The sequence below is a fragment of the Patiria miniata genome, unplaced genomic scaffold, assembly GCF_015706575.1.
Source record: "Patiria miniata isolate m_02_andy unplaced genomic scaffold, ASM1570657v1 HiC_scaffold_18, whole genome shotgun sequence".
In the NCBI taxonomy this organism is placed as follows: Eukaryota; Metazoa; Echinodermata; class Asteroidea; order Valvatida; family Asterinidae; genus Patiria; species Patiria miniata.
Genome location: NW_024037056.1, coordinates 15,304,951 through 15,323,778, shown reverse-complemented (window position 1 = coordinate 15,323,778; position 18,828 = coordinate 15,304,951). Strand labels below are relative to the sequence as shown.

Genomic DNA, 18,828 nt, shown 5'->3' with positions numbered 1-18,828 from the left:
TATAGGGGATCAATGCCGGCTTTGTGGCTTTGTAGTAGCCTTTGTATCCCTCGAGAGCAGAGGTGCGAATCAAATTACGTTCATTCATACATACACCTCATCGCCACTGAATGCAGTAGTAGTATACTGACCCTGTACACGCAAGTACAATATCTCGCAGGTAGTTCATCACTTATCTTCAGTAGATAGCACGGGTTATGTTATCGCAATGTTGTCAATGGCAGTGTTTGGATCAGAACCGGCACAAGACTAACATGCCCTCGGGCGCCATAAATCGCAATTACCGTTTGCATGGGGAGCATTTCTGAAATTAACAGCTGGAAAAAGATATTCACACTTTGAAGATATAGACAAAAATCATGTTTACATCTTGCGGTGTTTTGTACAAACAAGGGTACTTGTTTGTCAAAAAGTTTCATCGCATGTGGTGAAATTAATCGAATAATTTACGCCATAACAGTCACTTGTAAGAGTATACATGTGGCTAGTGTTGACAAAGAAATACTTGATCTTTCGGCGCTTATCCAGAGAGTTTATCTGCGAACAGAAATTTCTCCAGCAGTTTTCAATTTAGCTCAATAAATGACAATTTAGATGGTGGCATGCGTCAGCTCAGAGGCGTTTTCAGCGCACATTGTTATAGCCCTATAATTTAGCTGCAAGTTTCATCGACATGTGATAGTTTCATTGCTCTTTTGCCCAGTATGAAAAAAAACTGGCTTGCGCAAAACTAGATAAGCTCATTCTAGCTGGATGGATCCAAAGCAAACGACTCTCTTGCCAAAAGATTATAAGGTATATATTCTCCCAAGGGATTACGGTGTAAAAATAATTATCTAGGCCGACCTTGACCCTATTTTACACTCTCCAGGTAGCATGCACAGTCAGCTGTTAAATTCTTACGCGAATAGTGTCAATTATGATCCCATTATCCTTGGACTATAATCCAAAGAGAAGACACCTAAGGTATGTTGGTTTAACTCTATCGACTAAAATTTGCCCCGGGGCGGTCTTGTAAAGTGGCTGTGCTTTTCACCGGTGCCAGCGCACTATTTGAAACACTCAGGGCACAGGCCATCCAGAAGGACATCTACTTTAAAGTAGATTGGTGGCAAAAAGCGGAAAGTGCAAATAACAAAAATAGTGGAAGAAAACTTCACTTCGCTGTTATCCGTGTCTCGCACCCTAAACCAGCGTAGTCCTAAAACATTTATTTCTTAAATTAGGTTGTATTGACTACCATCGTGTGACGTATATGATCTTTTAGAGATTAAACAGGAATAAACTGAAACGCAATCAATGTGAAGCCTGCAATTTATGCCAATTATATATGTTCATAGCTCATTTGCATGCAATTTTGGCTAATTCAGTTTCTGTGAGATTAAATTTTAGATACGACCTTGTCCAATCTGAATTGTCATGTGACCATCTGTATGACATGGCATTTAATTATCCTCACTCGTTAATTTTGTAAATTACAGATGACCAACCAGCTTCCCTTTTTTAATTGAATTTACTCATCGTTTGAAACTTATCAAAGCAAAGAAAGATATCTTGTTTTAAAAGGGGGGAATTCTGACAGACTTCCCCGTATTTTCTCAGTCATCAGACATGTTATTCGAAACAGTCAACCCTTCAGTAACATTTTCCTACTTGTGTCCCACTCGGACAAAAAAAAATCGATATTAGTCTTGACGTTAGCGTTAAAATCCAATCGAAACGTCGAGATTGTGAAAATATTTGTCGTAGGAACGCGCCTACACCATTGCTTGATGGCGAGTGTGATTTCATAATCATTCAGTCGTGGCAGACTGAACAAACTTGTTCGGGGCGTATGACGTCATTTCAGGACAATACAAGTGATCGTGAACATTCCTTAAGCACAAGTGACGATCGCACACACACCCACCCGCTATTTAATGTAATAAAACACATGCGTTCGTCGCGTATTTATAGTAAAGACGGTCACAAACACGGCAGCCGCTAGCACAACACAGCGGGAAAAATGACGACATCGACGGTGTGGGAAGAATTGTTTCCCGCCAATTCTGGGCCCCCTGTTTCCACACACCTGTCCAGCTGAACCACACCTAGTGAGGATCATCATCATTCTAGTCATCACACCGCCCTTATCGTAATAAATAGAGGTGTTATGACACTTTCACAGGTGTCCCAAGCTTTTTTTTACCTCTTGAATATTAAAGAACTAATCAACATTGTCCGTCCATCTCGTCCTAATTCGTACACCTGGGGTCAGTTTCTTGAGGATGGGCCCAATTTCATAGAGCTGCTTAAGCAGAAAATCTGCTTAAGCACGAAAAAAAAGATTGCTTAGTAAAATCAGGTTACCAGCCAAAACTCCATGTGATGGGTACATTGCTTGTGACTGGTATTTAGCTGTTGTTTACTTAGCATAACAATTGCATTGAGTTTTGGCCGGTTGCCTGATTTTATTGAGCAAGACTTTTTTGTGCTTAAGCAAATCTTAAGCTTAAGCAGCTCTATGAAATTGGCCGGCACTGGTAAGCACAGACGATATCTCATCAGCAAAAAACAGTGTACCAGACAATTTGCCAAGTTTTACTATGTTTAACACATGCTTCTCTATCTATACCAATATTTTGCTTTCAACGCTATTAAGCAGCTTAGCCAAGAAATATTCCAAGCGTAGCAAATATTTTCTGAGCAAAAACAGGTTACCAGTCAAACTGTCAGGGGTTTTGTATTGTTAACACTGCTTCTCTTTTGTCTTTTGCTAAGCTGACTGTGTGCTCAACACTATTCCCTGGTTATCAAGTCTATCATTGGGTCTTAATGAGACATGTGCCATAAAAGTGCGACATTCAGAAAACAGATAATTAAAACTGTTTCATGCTTTTTTTTTCTTCAATGAAACTATATTTTACATTAAAGCCTGACTATTTCTCAATCCACTCCTTTTTACCCAATGCCATTTGGGCCCCTAGATCCAGACATACAATCAATTAAGTGAAAGGGTGTAAAGTTTACTGGGGCTGCTCTCACGTGGACATGCTGAATCTGGGTTAACCATTGAATAGGCATTCAATAGGCATTGAAGTTGGTGACATCATACATGCATGGTCCAAGTAAAATTTACACCCTTTCACTTAATTGGTTGTATTTCAGGATCCAGGGACCCAAATGGAATGGGGTAAAAAGGAGTGGATTGAGAAATCGTCACTTAGTCAGGTTTGAATATAATATAAAATTTCATTGAAGAAAAAACGTTAAATAGTTGTAATTATTTGTTTTCTAAATGTTGCACTTTCTTTGGCACACTCTGAATTCTCTTTAAGTAACCTTATTCAAACTATTTGGTGCAAATTCAAACCTTCACGATTGCTTCATTGTGTCCTTTTTTATCTCAAATTGGACAAACAGTTACTCAAAGACAATTTTATCTATAATTGCAAATCAATATTTCACTATTTACAACGGGCGGTAACGACTCAATTTCTGTCAAGGACGGGAAAACAGTGGTACTGGGAAATGAAAGTTGTAACAACAGAAGTTAACAAACAGCAGTTTTGATAAGGCATTCCCGTTACCAGAAAACTGTGTCAAGAACGGGAGAATGTCGTATAATGTATGGAAAATGGTAACCTTCAAAGTTTACCAACAATTCCTTTATAAACTTGCGCTCATTCGACGAATAACACCGCGATTGGGGTATCAAGTGTCTAGCATACTTCAGACCACCGTCCCAAGCAGGCTCCAGGTTTACGTCAACAGTTTTGCCGCTCTTGTTTGTCAAAGTTGTCATTAACCGAAAGCACACATTTCTGGCCCGGCTATAAGTATTGAAGGCTGGGCACTTCAAACATTAGTAACGCACTCTGATTTCTGACGTTCTCTCTTCGCTCAAAACAAAAATTCCAGAACCAAGAATCCAGAGGGAATTAAGAGACTAAATGGAAAGGGAAATTTTGGTAAGAAAAAAAATCTGATCGAAAAAAAAAACCCTAAAGGGGCTAAGGGATGTCAGGAAGCATATGTCTTGACGGTCGATAAACATAAACTACAATCGATTTTTTCTGATGCAAGATCGCTCCGGGCCGGTCACAACGACACGAGTCGTTCCCGCCTTTTTTTCCCTTCTTGTTCTTTCCCGCCGGATTTCAGCACGCGGCCCGACCTTAGCAACCGCCGAGGCGGCTGAAATTAAACGGTTGTGACTGATAAGACAAGTCGTTCTCGGTAGGTGGGCACAACAGTGGATGAATTATTACCGACTTAGCGCAGGTAAAACGCCGCAGAAAATGGATCGGGAGCGTGATTCTTGCTTGGTCTTTTTCCTGCGCTGTTCACGAATATTGTGAAGAAGAAATAAATCTGCTGCTTTTAACATAAGTCTTTCCTAACCCGATTTAATCACACTTAATGTTCTACTTTGTGCACATATTTCGCTTGAGCACATATTTCGCTGGAAGCTAAAATTGCAAATATTGTCTTATATTATGGCATGGTAAACAGAACGGGTCTACACAATATCGTCGGACGTAAGAGCATCTCAAGACTGACATGCTACAATAGATGACTTCGCCTTATTAAAAAAAAATTAATATAAATCGCTTTAGTAAATGAGGTTATTTTGGACCTGTTATTCTGCAAATCCATTAACGCCCTAAATCCATTGACACATAATAAAAATGCTACCGTTCGCAGGCGCGGCACTAAAGGTAGAATGTTACTTTATCAGTAAGTATCAAGTTTGAAAGAATTTAGTTTTTGTTGTTAAATCAGATAGGAACGCAGCGCGAAGAAACATGATTATTTAGTTGTACTATCACGATCTAATTTTTATTTTCTTGTTATTCCTGAAAAGTTCAAGAGCCTATTGCACGCATTGAAATGCCAGATGAATCAAAAATAATTCTGCCATCGAATCTGACATAAATGCGGCTTTAATATAATTGACACAAATCACAGCTGTCAATGCTATACGCATTGGCTACTTTTTATAATTATCACAGTATAAATAATTGGGCGCGACAGACACTTTTTATTCTACAAAAAAAAAAAAACCAAGACATGACGCGAAAATAAATTGATCGAAATATGCCGAGCCATATCCCAATATCCCTTACGATCAAATCAATCAAATTACTCCCCCGTCGTCCAAATTCAAAATAAATATTGCTTTTCACGTTTCGGGGTGCTAAGAACTACAGTATAGCCGGCGGCAGCAGGCGCGGTGTTTGTGTGCTTGCGCGTTCGCGCCATAAAAGGGGTGGGTTACGCGTGCGCGCCTGCAGCACACTTCCAGTCACCTACCCTGTTTTCATTTATCGGAACCGTTTTTGATGCCGATTTTTTTTCCCTTTTTATATTCCTTCCCTGTATCGTAGCTGGCTAAATGAAGGTGTCAGCTGTTCCAACCCCGGGTGTTATTTCGCGCCCAAATTTGAATAATTTCGCTCAAAATGCCTTCACTAGTTCCCGCCAAATTATACCCTTCGCGACTGACAATATAGTATATGATGGTCTTATCTCGTCAAAATTAATTTGGCCATTTTATTGTGTGTCAAATTAGTGGATTTGTTTCCCCTTCACTTGTCAATTTGAAGTCCTTGTTAATTTGTGGAGGGTGTTACGATTTGCATCAGAGTGGAATGATAACCACTTTTACATAGGATCGCAGAATCGATCGCAGTTGGACATAATCGATTCAATGATATGAACTGAAGTTTACATTGGCTTGAAAAGACAATAGAAAAGTAGTCAAAGTTATCACGAAGGCCAGTGCATTCTGGAATGTGGGCAATTATTTGATCTTGTCGAGCCGAATATAGCAACTAATTAAAACCGAACACTTTAATTATTATTGAACCCTAAAAGTCCCGATTCTTCCAATTTTAACATGATTTGTCACTCACCCTGGGGAGTTAGGAATACGAATGTGGTTTCTATATGTAGTCAAGGGATCCAAATAATTGCATGCAGGTTACTTCTGCCAAGTAGATTTTTTTCAGTTTATATTGTCTTGAACGGTAAGACATATTTGTTCTGATTAAGCTTATTTGGCATCGGTTGACTTTTTTTTTTAATAGATATTTCTCTTCATTGGAAGACAGTCGCTGTTCTGGTGATAAAACTATAACCAATCGTACAAAAAAAATAGTTTTTTGTTTGCCAAAAATAGATACTGGTTGATAAGGCCCCTATAATCTAATTTATCTTACAAATGGATGGGAATTTGATACGGAAGTAATTCTTCTTTAATGTAATCAGTAACTTCAGTAGCCGTTCTGATGAGTTCTTAATGACCCCGCTGATCTGTTTTTGAAGGCCGCTCTAATTCGGAATTCCGTTATCCGGATGACATGCTTTTCCAGTTTTTTGACTCGAGGGATTTCTGCTCTCATCCTCGATAACGACGGGCGTGCACCCGCCAGCCTCGATAATAACCTCATTTTCTCATCCAATCTGCGCCAGAATTAATCAGAAGTCTCGAGAGTTGAACTAGGTTTATTAGTCTTTCGTTTTTACTCTGGAGATATGCAGCGCCGCTAGGGTAGCTAATGGCATGATTTGCCTACTTTTGAGAGGAGTTTCAGTCGAGTGTGCAGCGCTCGTGCGAGGAGCGCGTGGAACGTGTGTAATGAGCGTAGCGCGAACAGCGCGTGAATCGCATGCAACGTGTTCATCGTGTTCATCACCTTCATCGCGTGCACGCGTGAACCGCGCGCATCGTGTGCACGCGCGAGTTGCGCGTAAAGCACACGCGGGCGATCGCGAGGGCCTCGCAACTCGCAACAGATGTAACGAGCGTAGCGCGAACTGTGCGTGAATCGCGTGCAACGTGTTCATCGTGTCGTCACCTTCATCGCGTGCATCGCGTGAACCGCGCGCGTAGTGTGCACGCCCGAGTATCGCGTATAGCACACGCGTGCGAGGGATTTACGACAACTATTGCCCTACTATGTGCCCTGCATTACAGTCTAGAAACACCCGCGGATTGCTCGCATAAGCATCTCCGTAAAGGTATCATTAGTGCGGGGTAGGGCTCCGCTCGAGGACCTTTGGACGTGCTCATGGCTGCCTGAATTTGGTCACAGATTAAGGCCACATGTTTAGTAGTTCTACGCGTTTGCCAAAGCTTGCTGTGATAACATTCGAAGGAAAAAACTTCAGATCCAAATACTCTTTAAAATGTCAAACGGTTGCATAGGACATGTAAGTAATTGCAGGAGATTTTAAATTTTAAGTGTATTTATTTTTATAAGTTTCAAAAAAACCTGCCGTTAAAATCATTTTAGTCTCTGGCATTTTTCTTTTACAAAGAATAGTCCGTGAGTGGTTTAAAATATGAACCCATTAGCTGTTCCATCATGTTCTATCACGAAAACGGCCCTGACATGATATCTTCCAAAGTCAGGTAATGTTTTATTTTAACCTCTCTGTAATTAGGCCATGTCTAAAATAGCCATATTTAGCTCACACGATATGTGCCTTAAAAAAGGAGGAGGCCCCTTTTTATTCGATAGTTCTGGATAGTTGTCTGCTAGTTGATGACCACAAAACCTCCTAAAAGTGCTTATTGAACATACGTGAAGCTGTAAGAAGCATCTGAACTTCTGAAATATTAAAACAAACAAAAAATGTCTGAAATAAAATAAAATTTAAAAAATTATGCAGCTTCTAAAAAGGACGCCAGTGGGGACGATCACTGGTATTTTTTTTTTTAACTTGGCCTTACCATGTTGTCAATTATTATGTTGATGGTTTAAAAGGGTATGGAAAAAACCAGAAAGTCACCAACAGATATTGCAGACCACACGAGACTTAGGGTCGTTCCCGGTCATTTCAAACTCATATGACCCGTATGGAAAACGGTGCTGTAATTTTCATACCGAATCCTCCTCTTTGTTCAACGGACAGGATGTTTTCGACTCAAAAGACATGCAAACAACTACAGGACAATGAAGACTTTTGGTAATCAATTTAGCGCGAAAAAGTCGATAATTTTGCATTTGCACCATTGACGATGGTCAACCACCTATTATTACAAAAACGGTGGAGGCGGCGTCTTTCCCGAAGAATTTTTTTTAATAATATAATAAAATATGAATCCACATTGAAAGTACACAGGGTCTGCCATGGCAATTATAAGAAATGGGCAAAAAGGACGATGTTTTTTTCGTCAGTTTTTGTTCTGATGGAGTCTTCACGCTATGCAAATTGACACGTGTGCTGTCTCTGCTGCTTCAAATCCACCGCCGCGTGTCTCATCTTTCCCGCCATAAAGAGATAGAATTGCGCGGCAAAAACAAGTGCCAAGATATGACTCGATATTCCAGTATCCTCAATTTCCATAAAAGTCAAGGAGTATTCTAGCGTATTTTCTGGAATTACCTTTACTTTCTGCGATGCAATTTCATCTGCTTGGGCTCACCAATCTTGTTTGCCTAGGTGTCCTCTTGTAAATTGCCCCACCTATCAGATGTCCGGCCGGAAGGCCCGTTTGAACATTGAGAAGGATATCTATAGAATGTCGGCCGCTTGTGTGATTTCTCTTTGTTTACTCGGAGCAAGACGATACACCAATGTCATCGGCAACCCTTGTGGCGGTTACCAGTTCCAATCAACCGCACGGGCACCAGTTTATTTCTGGAGACCGTGTTGACAAAACAAATGACGCCTAAAGTCCGAGTCTAAAAAGGTACAATACACGTCGACCGCCGCTTGAAATTAAGGAGATGAATAATTGAGGCTGTTGGTTAGATCTTAAAATAAGTGCCGTGGTTTTTATCCAGGGTTAGGGGCCATCATTCGATGGAGAAACATTAACCGCAAGTGCAAAATTGATGAATTTTCCACAAACCGCTTTGGGAAAGGGGGTTATAACAAGAAATAGTTCCCCACATGCACACCTCAGGATGTTTAGCTGCGTGCGTGGTAATATTTATACACCGTGGCGTCTATTAGTTAGGTTGTATTCATGCACACGCTTTATGTTAGGATCGTAGAGTGTAGGCCGAACTGTAATTCACCCCCTGGGGACGAGGTGGTGTTAAGCTGAATAGAATCTAGGATAATATAACACCCACCTTGTCGAGTTTCCTGCTTGCATTGCTGATATCAATTGGGTGTTGGACATTGCGCCTCGGGCGCCTGACTATTTTCATCGTGATGCCCATTGTGAACAGGATTCTCAATCAATTTTGACGTTGGATGATATAGTTTCATAAAATAATACCTATATTAAGAACCAATGTTATCCAGTCTTGAATTTAGTGCAACATGCATAGACCGTCGAGGTTAGATTGCTCTTGCCTTCGTATTTCTAGTTAAAAGAAAATCAAATAAGTGGTTTATCCACCCGAGTTAGGCATACATCGGGCAAACCACCTTCAAGTTGAGAATCCCGAATACGTATATGAATATATACATATCGGAATTAAATAACTACTTATTACATCGCGGATATCGCAGGGTTATAATATTACCTCTTTCTGTTAGCTGAAACTTTACCCTCCTGCACTAGCAAGAATTTCAATCAGCTCTCAAGATTGGCCACTGACCTCCAACAGACATGTAATCATCTGATCTATCATCTGTCAACTTTTCAAGTTATGTCTCCACACGCACCTGGTCTGTCATAAACACCTACGGGAGAACATACTGAGAGTAGTGTAACAGTGCTGCTCATTAGTTATGCATGACGTTTCTGACCCGATGTACTAGTGTGTGGCTTAACCTCCTATGCAAACATTCATTCTGTGCCAAGTTGTTCTTTCAGTCCCAATCAATAATGTGACTGTTTTAACAGTTAAGAGCTCCTAGCCTATAAATAAAGCAAGATTTACTGGCTGTGAATGTTTTTAATGTAACTTGATACAGTTATGCTTTGGCTGTGTTTACCACTTGCCGTGTTTTGTCTGTTGACTGAATTTGGCTAGTCACATGCTTGCTTGAAATTTGATCTGACTGTTGGTGACTAGCCTGTGTAAAAGACATGGCAGGGGAAGAGGATAATTTTTTTTCCACTGCCTGTGACTGTTCAGACAGCTGGAGGGTTATTGTGATCATAATGCTAATTATTAATATTTACTGACTTGTTTTGCAAATGTCGGCGTTGTCATCAGCTTCGGCTACAATTCTTACTCCGGAATCATTTCGAAGCGTTTTTATATTCATACCAAACAGAAATACTCGTAACTTTGGCCTCGCAAGATTTTTATGTTCCCGATGAACATCTTTGAACCATGTGTAGCCGGCGACTCCCCAAGTCAAGAGCCTGAAGCCGGAGCCGCTGACTTGGCCCAGGTTTGGCAAATGGTTGACCTCTTGACCTGAGCGTGTATCACTCTCTTGAACCGACACAGTGGGTTCCTCGAACGAAACAATCAAAAGGGGTGTAATTGAGAATCACTCGGCGCGGCGCGAGATTTTTTTTTTTTTTTTTTGATTACCCAATGAAAATCGGAAATAGAGAGTGACAATCGGCTCGGGCTGTTGCCTCTACGGGCGACTCTCTTGCAAAACACCCCGTCTGATGTTTCATCCACGCGTGATATGAATAGGGGGAGACCTTAATGGCGAACATATTTGAAACTTCTTGGGTTTCAAGATCAGGTTCGCCAAGGGTGTGTTGCCACGAGTAAAGGCGTCTAACAAGGGCTTCTATTAGATTACACTCTCTGCAGCTCTAGGTACTAGTGGTTCGTGGCCAGATATCAAGTTCGATATGAAGGGTTGCGTGTTTTCATACTGGACTGGAAAACACTTATAGATTTTGGTTAACGGTTTCCAGTTTTAGATCAAATGTAGTTTAAAGAGGCATCAAAGTCACACATGTATTGACATGAATGTGGCTTGGATTTAAGGTTGATTTCATGATAGATCGTGTTTCGGAGGGCGCCATTTTGGAATCATTCGATAGTCATGCGAGCTCTTTGCATTGACAAAAGCCTGCAGAGGTGACATCATTTAACCGTTTTGTGATTAGTTTTGGTGACTTTTTAGTAAGATTTTGGTCCCTCATTATCCCACAATTCTTTGCTTCTTCCGCCACAGATAAACGGCAGATGCGGCAAACAGGACTTAGTGCCATTGACAACGTGAAAGGGATGTACTACAATGACAAGATGAACAGAGTGTTGGCCGCCATCCAACGCCACATGAGCAGACGTTAAAGGTACGCATGCGTAGACTTCCCTCCTTCCTTCAAACTCTTGAGGGCGCTTTTGGTATTAACCTTGCCCTCTAAGCAGACGATGAAAATCGGGACAAAATATAAAAAAAAGGAAATGCAAAAATGAATTGTTAAAAAAAAACCCCATGAGTTTCAATTAGAATATCAAATTAGTTTTGAAGATTTTAGAGTAGAATTGATTTTGCTTTGCTTCCTGACACAAAACTGGATGCATCACAGCGCCCTCATGAGGGGAAAATCAAACTCTCCAGCCTTAGTTTTTTTTTTTGGTATGCGATGATTGTTTCCTTAAAATAAAATGTCCAAACATAGGCCCTTTACAAATTCCACCTCTCATGGTATTCTGTTACACCATTTTATTCGAAAAAACAATGAAGTTTCCAAGTTAAAGGATTCAGACCACCAAAAGCGGTAAATAACAGACATCACGCATGGGGGAAAATAAATCAAGTCAAAAACAGTGGAATTAAATCTTACAAACACTTGCTATTACTACTTCAATCGCGCAAATTGCCATCTCAAAACACTGCCAAAATGCACATGAATTCCAAAGCAGGGGCATTGTGGTTAAAGATTAACCATATTTGCCGTCCTTGAGTGCGGTTCCATGACCAGACGACGATTCCTAATTCATTTTGAATCCCAACCGGAAATTCCAGAGAGAATCGGAGTATAATGACAACAAATATGCTCATCACTTGACCTATTGACCTCAGAACCTCGCGAGACTTTACGAGACTTCATACAGAAACCTGGAAACCTGACAATTGATTCGCTTTTGATGAAATACTCGCATAATACAGCACATCACGTAGTGCTTATTCGTACACCTAGAGGATGTATCATGACGTGCAAACACACCTTTATGGCCCTTATTCACGAGTTGGCAATTCTTGTCGAGTTCCCTGAACGTATGTCATTAAGTGTTAACTGTTCAATGGATGGCGCCAGACTATTTATGCGGGCCCAATGCAGCCTTATTTTACTGTCTTTTTTTTTTAAATGTGGCTTTAAACATTAGGGAATTTTTAATTACAAATTTGAAATTATTCATTGAAGCAGACTGGAATTAATTAAGAATTAACTTGCTTTCATTTCTCTTCGCTAATTCAAAAAATTTAGATTTTACCTCACTCTCAATTCAATATGGCCGACTCGTGAATAAGGCCCATTCCCAAATATCATGTGGATGCATTGTTCAAAGTTATAATGATAAAATATTGACAAATAGTTCTCAGAATGCCCCAAAAATAAAGAGGAAACAAGTCAATTTATAAAAAGAAACACTGTGTACCAAGATACGTAATCTATGGTTGGGTCCTATTGTACCTCGTTATACTGCAAAACAGACTTTATTGCTTTGGCAATTATTTACATGTCAAACAGGCATCAAATATGACTGGATATTTGTTGAGGTTATTTTACTTCAAAAGTGAAAAATACTACGAGTCCGCCAAAATTTGTTGAAAAGTTTTTGGGACATACTGTAGAACAGTTGTATCCGTTCGCAGCTTACTTACAAAAAACAAAGTACTTTTACTTTATACACTCTAAAAAGTCCCGGGTCAGAATTGACCCGGAAAAGGGTCATGTGGGGCCTGGCCCTTTTCCTGGTCAAAAAATGACTCTTTTGTGGGTCAAAATTAGACTGTGTGACTCATCTTTCGGGTCATTTTGACCCGGGAAAGTGTCATTTTGACCCGAAAAAGGGTCATTTGTGACCCGGAAAAGGGTCATTTGTGACCCGGAAAAGGGTCAGGCCCCACAAGACCCTTTTCCGGGTCAAATCTGAGCGGGGAGTTTTTAGAGTGTAGGCAGCCATCTTTAGGGTCCAGATTCAAATTAAGGGTACCTGGGAAGGAGAGAGAAAGGATCTTGATTTTGTGGCTGAAATACGATAGGTCTTTTTTGGGGCGTTATTAGCCTATCATCGTTAGCAGCTTTTGTTATCCACTTTTCCCTAGGCAAAGAACATACAGTTGCCTCACTTCTACTTAACTCCTCTGTGAATAATAAACCCATGCATCAAATACACGTTTATACAAAAAATCAAACAGTGATACTTGAGAAGGGTAAAGGACATGATGTGGGTCATTAAGAGCGAAGCAACTGAACTAACAATTGATTTAAAAGCGAACCCGACTCCGCTCCGGCGAGGACATAAGCGGGTTTCTTTGCCCAATCGGCGCGGGGAAGCCGCCGCGCGAAGCCCCACGGTCGGTGTCATTAAGACTCGGTGCTCGCGAAGTTTTGCCTCTTGAGTATAATTCTCAAGAAAAAAAAAACATGTCTTCGTCTGAATAATCTTACTGTTCTACAATGATGAAGAGAACCTGTCTTTTCCCTTGTGTGTGCGGTTTCGGAGCGGCATCGCCGACTTCTTAGATGATTAATTACCATCGGTGCAAGGAGAGCAGTTAATTATTTAAACTGTTGCAATATTATAATCGCATTAATCATGACCGAGTCTCTTAATTCTGACTAAATAATTAATAATGTCATTAAGGATTATGATATACGTGTCCAATCTGGAATAACCTTGTGCAAAAGGAGTTCAGGGCAAATGGAGTTCATTACAGCGAACTTTCATATTAATCTTATATAGGGTGAGTCAGAACAAAAAGGAAACCCAAATGGCAGGACCATTTTGTTAATGAAGTTCTGCATGTATAGCACTATCAAAATCTAGGAAATAAAAGCCCAAATAATAAGCTTTCTTTTAGTACAAGAATCATTCAAATCATTAATGTACTTTTCAAGTTACATGTTTTTAAAAACAGCCACCCGTATTAAAGTTCTGTCCACGGATCGCAACAAAAGGAGCACCTTTCAGCACAATTCAGCAAAACGAAAACAATGTACGTGAATTGTTGTCGTTTTACTGAAAGAACGCTTACTTTTTTGTGATCCGTGGCCAGAACTTTCAAACATGTGATTAAAATTCCATAACTTGAAAAGTACATGGGTGATTTGAATGATTCTTGTACTAAAAGAAAGCTCATGAATTGGGTTTTCATATCCTATATTTTGAAGTGCTACATGCAGAACTAGTTAATATTCAAAACGTTTGTGTCGTAAAATTTTTTGATTCAAATGAACATAAATGTTTGTGAGGGCAACCTAACTGCACAAGAACACTAAGGTAAACGATTTCATTTACAGGGAACTATCAAATAACTTTTATAGTTCTTTTTCAAAACTTTGCGTCAATACTTTTAGCTTCAGAAGATCATAAATGTTTTGGAGGACAGGATTGGCGTAGCTGTACCTTCCTCGCCTTCCACCGCTGTGACCCGGGTTTGAATCCAGCCAGGGCCAATATGTGGATTGGGTTTTTAGGCCCTACCTGATTCCGTGGGTTTTCTTCAGAATATTCCTCTGGGGGCTTTCCTCCCACATCTAAAACTGGAATTTCGTCACATCATCTTCTCTTTACTGGGCCAGACCAGTGGGTTCCATTGGATGGGCTGCCCAGTTAAAATAAGAATAACATTAAATAACATGACATTTCTCTCTGAATTTACTCTAGTGTGATTTTAAGAATTTTTTGTTCTGTCCCAACGCGGGTTTTATATTGGGGTAGGGTTTAAAAGAAAAAACTATCATAAACAAAGTACTTTTTAACACAATAAATGAAAGGCAAAGACACAAAAGTGGTCTGGTAAATTATTGAAGCCTACATTATGAATGTTTAAATTTAATTTGGCTAGGCAGCCTAAAGCACATCAATGCACAATGACCAACACATTTATTTTCCTTTTTAAAAAACCATACACTCCCAGAAGAGTCTAACATCGAAAATTCATGCGAGTGTTCAGCACATACAAATGAGTCTGATGCCGCGTTCAAAAATCCCCGCCGATGTTTTTATGTTAAAAATGGATTAGATATTACGATCAGTATTTCACGCTGCCCTCGTTCCCAGGGGACCGGCAATAAGTCATCCAGCTTACCGCGTCGCATTTGATCTCCCGCTGCATGAATAAAAGATGGGATCGAGGCTGAAACTGGAGCATGCTCCGTAGAGCTGGGTCTTAAGACTCTCTGCCGACCGAGAAATAAGAACTCCCTGTTTCTAAAATCCGATCCCGCGGATTGAAAAAGGATTTTGATATTATAATTTCGGCAAGTCCTGAACTGCATGTTAGTGTAAAAAACAGTCTGGCTGACGCTTTTACAAATGTCCATTCATCACATGAAATGGTAGTTTGACAGCGCGTCCCAAAATACCCGCAACATTTTTTTTTGCGAGGCTCTAGCGTTGCCGCGGAAACACGTACCGACAATAGTTTTATATCATTTTAAAGCTTGGAATCTTAACTTTATTCCTGGTAAATATTAGTTTGATTTAACAGCTTTTTGAAATTACGCGTGTTCAAATAAAGGCATGTCAAAAACTAACTCAACCGATTTTAAGGAACTTCTATCGTGGAAATGCTTCATCATGTTCATGCTGTGACGATCTTGTTGCCTTTTTCCTTTTCTTTTCGTTCCACGTAGACTATACACCTTAAATGAAATCACAATATTGTTCTTTGTTTCAAGTTCAATGCGTTTTTGATATAAATCAACTTGTTTTTTATTTCAACAGTTTGTTGATTCGTTCCAAGACGTAATGTCCCTTTAATACGGCTCTGCCTTAAATCGATCTATTTTTAACAACATTATTTTAAGTTGTATCGATTTCACTTAAATGTTCACCTGCTTTGCCCAAAGTCAAACAAAAAAATATTCGTGTAAGCTGAAACTCCTCAGAACACAAAACCTGAAACTACAACCGAAAGCTTGATAACCTAAACGCACTTCAGAACTCCATTAATTTCAGTAAGCCTCTCTCGTAAAAAAAAAGATCATCAATTTCAAATTTGTAATCCTATATTCATTAGCACATTAGATCACATTACCGGCCGTAAATCTTTTCCCTCACGCGACCATTTACGCTGCAATAAATCATCAGTTCCCTCTCGTCTTTTCTATTATTTCATTAATAGCTTAATGTGCCTCTGATGGTTAAAATGTCTGCCAAAATCCTTTTGGATTATGTTGTCACGATATTTTTGTTTTTCTTCTCATTTCGTTTTTTTAGGGTTCTTGCAAGGGAGCATTGAGTGGTCTCATCAGTTATTTGCGACGTGACGTCACGGACTTGGGAAACACTGGCCGATCAGGAATGGGCGGCAACTCTTTTATTTTACCTTTTGTTTGGCGGGGGGGGGGAGCAACATTAGGGGCATCCTGAAACAATAAACATGTTGTGAAGTTGCATACCGTTCGAGGAAAAATCAGTTACTTGTGTTTAACACGAGCTTGTATATGGAATAACCAAGTGCTCTCTGAGATATATTTAGCGCACTTAACCTACAAAAGACTTAAAACCCCAGGAATTTTTCAATTCAAAGATTTGGAAAGAAAACCTCAATGAGAGAAGATTTTCACTCTAAATTTAGTCTGGAATATATATTTTATGAATGTTGCTTCGATGCTTAGCGGAGGGTATAGCCAGAAATCGGGTGTTATGTTATTTGTTAAAAAACATAAAAACATTGTAATTATTTTCACATGGAGCATAAACATTTTTCAGATAACCTTTTCTTTAGGTGTGATTAATTTATCTTAATAGCAAATAGCGTTTCTTCTGAACACGAAGCGGTATTTAATTTGCTAGTCACATTTTTGTCTTCATTTTTCCACCATGCGAACTGCATCATACATTTCACATGTATTTGTTTTTGCTGTTAGCATGTGTTTCGCACATCCTCATGCAGTGATTCACACCGTATAACTGTTCAACTTTTTATTTTAATATAGCATCTGTATATCTCTGCCACAGTGTCGACATAAAGAATCGCTATACCGAAACGCATATTCGCCTTAACTCATCTTAACTAATAGAAGTAGGCCTACTCCTCAAAATTTTAATGAAATAGTTTAGTTTAATCTTACCAATTAACATTACACATGCAACCTAAAACAAAGCTTAAAACCACCACAAATTATTGTAGTGGCTTCTAAACCAAATATTTGCTCTGTTCCTATGCACAAGCGCACTTCCACTACCAGAAAGCTAACTTATACCCTTAACTCATCCATTTGAAAGGTGACTGCACTATTAAAGTCTCTCATTGCAGTCAGACAACGACCACGGCAATTCTGTCAGAATGACCTTTGATGCAAGGGTATCTGAAAAACCACACGTGCGCACTACTAATGAGCAGCCCGTTCCGCGCGTACGCGTATTCGGGAGCTAAGCCAATCAGACTCTAGGAAAGGCTGTGTAGTCAAGGCCCAAAGCAACCAATGAGTTGTCAGGAGTTTTAAGAGCGCGTTTCCTGTCCTTGTATACATAATTGATACGAGATGAGCTCTTCGGGGTAGGCAAAAGCCTTGAGGACGGGCAATTTGTAAATCCCATTAAGGCAAAATAACTCTCAGTTTACCAAGTAATTGCAATGTTTTAATCACTTAAATTTAATGTACGGTAATTCATCAATGTAATTATCGTAAGATGAGTTGTCAAGCCCATGCCTTTTGGAGAATTCTACCAGGCTGTAAAGTAAAGTACTTCATATAAATTACTCCAAAAGAAACACTGCTAAGTTAACCTTGAAGGTGTATTTTATGCATATCCAAAAAAATAGAGTATTATTATTTAAGTAAAAAGTAAATACCGCTGTTATATCCTGGCTAAGGCTAGTAGAATATATTTTTGTCGATCCGTGCCTTTTCGTAAAGGTACCAATTCGCGTTTTAAAAGAGCTTAAACAATTAGTTATTGCAATGTACATATTTCACAAGTAGTTTTGTTAGAGCCGCGTGTTATCTGCGATAGCACTGTTTCAGGCAGCAGAAAAATAATATTGGGGTTTTTCAAAATGTTGTACAAGTTTCGTTCAGTGTGTAATTATCATGGAACATAATATAGGGGCAATTTTGGGTAAAGAATGGTATACAATAAACCACGAATACAGACTCAGTATAATAAATGGTGAATAGTCTGGTTTGTGAATCGATCTGGTTTCCGTCTCTGTTGCTGTGAACAAAGCTGGCTAGGGCGACGAAATTTCCCTTGTAATAGTTTTTTTTAAGAAATCAATCTCAGAACTCGAGTCCTAAAAAAAACGGAAGAGGTGCGATGTCTTGAAAAAGAGAATTTGTGCTGAATGAACCCGAAGGACCATCCTTTTGTCCTCTGACTGAGTTACTGAGTTACTGTTACAGACGAAGTAATACTGACAGAGTTACTGACAAAGTCAATGAGTTAAAGTTTAAGTTACTGAGTCTGGAGGTTTACTGAGCTACTGACTGACTGAGTCACTGAGTTGAAGTTACTGAGTTGCAGTTACTGAGTTAAAGTTACTAGTTAAGGTTACTGAGTTGCTGACGGAGTAATACCGAGTTAGTGACTGACTGAGTCACTGAGCAAAAGTTACTGAGTTGCTGACGGAGTTACTGACTGACTAACTGAGTCACTGAGTTGAATATAAATTAAGACCTAAACTGAAACTTCCGGGGCCACCTCGCCTGGGCAAACCTGGTCGTGTTTAAAGTCCTGACCATTGTAACACTTGAACTGATAGAGTCCGAGTGCTGCAGATTCGTGGACCTTTATCAGCTTTACTCACCGATTCCGTAATCAAAAGCACAAGTAC

General features: G+C 39.7%; 1 long non-coding RNA gene across 1 annotated transcript in view; it reads left to right on the top strand.

Annotated features, from left to right (window-relative positions):
• The window catches only part of LOC119724843, a 36,711-nt gene extending 18,551 nt beyond the window's left edge, over positions 1-18,160 (top strand). Inside the window, exons 3-4 of the long non-coding RNA XR_005270679.1 lie at positions 11,041-11,161; positions 16,266-18,160. This is a non-coding gene — a long non-coding RNA (uncharacterized LOC119724843). The remainder of the gene's footprint in view (positions 1-11,040; positions 11,162-16,265) is intronic.
• The last annotated feature ends 668 nt before the right edge of the window (positions 18,161-18,828 follow it).